This window comes from Dipodomys ordii, unplaced genomic scaffold (genome assembly GCF_000151885.1).
Source record: "Dipodomys ordii isolate 6190 unplaced genomic scaffold, Dord_2.0 Scaffold10, whole genome shotgun sequence".
NCBI classification, from domain to species: domain Eukaryota; kingdom Metazoa; phylum Chordata; class Mammalia; order Rodentia; family Heteromyidae; genus Dipodomys; species Dipodomys ordii.
The window spans coordinates 10,450,822-10,452,951 of record NW_012267226.1 but is presented as its reverse complement, the minus strand read 5'-3'; positions in this window follow the sequence as shown (position 1 = coordinate 10,452,951).

Here is a 2,130-nt window from a genome sequence, read left to right as displayed (position 1 = left end):
TTTAGTGTGGTCTTGTTTGTAAACATTTGGGTAAATGCCCAAAAGTGGGATTGCTGGGTCATAGGGGAGCTCTATGTGAAGTCTTTTGAGGAACCTAGGTGGAGGGATTCTTAAGAGTATTTGATAATGTAAAGTCTAGTGGAAATACTCCTCCGTGAGAGGACATAGGATTTGAGATTGTGCTTTGAGAAATGTCTATTTATTTTTCTAGGCAATGGCATCCACAGAAGAAAAAGCCTACGAGATCATGAGGGAACTTGATGTCAGCTATGTGCTAGTCATTTTTGGAGGTCTTACTGGATATTCCTCTGATGGTAATATATTTAGTTTTATTTCTAGCTTTAGGGTGCATAGATTGTGAGCAAACTAAATGAGTTTTCTATTTTTTTTCTTTAATCTTATCAAGATTTATTATTATTATTTGGAAGCTCCTAAGTATGGTTTTGATATATTGATTCTTTTTGCATTAAATAGGAAAACAATGTAAATAATTTTCACATAAGTTGACATAAATGATTGTCTTACTAATGTAGTAGTTCTACAAGTAGTAGAGTAGGCTTATAAAAGTGAATTTAAGAATTACGTGTTTAAAGAATTAACAGCTGGTGTCTCACGCCTATAATTCTAGCTACTCAGGAGGCTGAGATCTTAGGATCGTGGTTCAAAGCCAGCCTGGGCAGGAAAGTTTAGGAGACTGTTATCTCCAATTAAACACCGGTAAACAAGAAGTGGCTCTGTGGCTCAAGTGGCAAAGCACTAACCTTGAGCTGAAGAGCTGAGGGACAGCTTCCAGGCCCAAAGTTCAAGCCCCATGACCGACAAAAAAAGAATTAACAGTGTTTAGTGGATTCTGGCCATATAATCTGCCATGTTAATGTATGTAGTATATACATATGTGTACATACATACATACAGTTATCTCTCTGTCCATGAGTTTGCATCTATGGATTCAACCAACTGTGGATTGAAAATACTGTGGAAAAAGTTGTTTCTATTAAACATGTACTTTTTTTTGTCATTATAACCTAAGTAATACATTATAAAAACTATTTCCATAGCACTTACCTTGTATTATATGTAATCTAAAGATGTTTTAAAATATATAGAAAGATGTAAATTATATTATATCCAAATATAGCTCCATTTTATTTAAAAGGACTTGAGCAGCTGTAGATTTTGGTATCTCTAGGGGGGTCTTGGAACCAATCCTCCTTGGATGTGACAGGGCAACTGAGTGTATAAAGAGGCATATGGTACCATGTTCTCTGTGATTACTGGCAAAAAGGTAATTTTAGAAAAGACATCCAAATAGAATTTCACTGCTTTAAAAATAGGTTGTACAAAATTAAAGCAATACCTATTTATATTTTTAAAAGTTCAACAGTTCTGAAGGTTTATAGTAAAAAATGGTAATCTCCTTCTCCTAACTGTAAAGTCCCTTTACAGTTTATAGTAAACTCTAGCAGTATTCCTTCAGTTTAGCTTCTAATACTTAGGTTCTATTTTGGTAGTACTGGCTTTGACATAAGGGCCTCCAAGTGCTTTACTTCTAAGCAGTACCACTACCCCTCATTTTTTTTTTTTTGGGTCCGGTCGTGGGGCCTGAATTCAAGGCCTGGACGCTGTCCCTCAGCTTTTCAGCCCAAGGCTAGCTCTACCACTTGAGTCACAGCGCCACTTCTGGGTTTTTTCTTTTTTGCTTATGTGGTGCTGAGGAATCGCAGGCCTCAGGCATGCAAGGCAAGCACTCTACCACTGAGCCACCTTCCCAGCTCCTACCCCTCATATTTTAAAATGATTGGTATATTTTGCTATTTAGTGGTCATCAATTTTAGATGTATGCTTACCTACTTCTTAGGTAAATAAAGAGTTTTGCTTGTTATTTCTACCTTTTCCTCTATCACCTAATGAGTGTAATTTATAACTTTTAGTTAAATGTAGATAGTGTTTTCAAACTTGTATGTCACTACTACCTTTGGGCTAGTCTCAAACTTCCAACCCTCCTGCTCTGCCTACTGAGTAGTTGGAAATACTTTTTTTTTTTTTGTCGGTCGTGGGGCTTGAACTCTGGGCCTGGGCACTGTCCTTCAGCTTTTCAGCTCAAGGCGAGCACTCTACCACTTGAGCTAC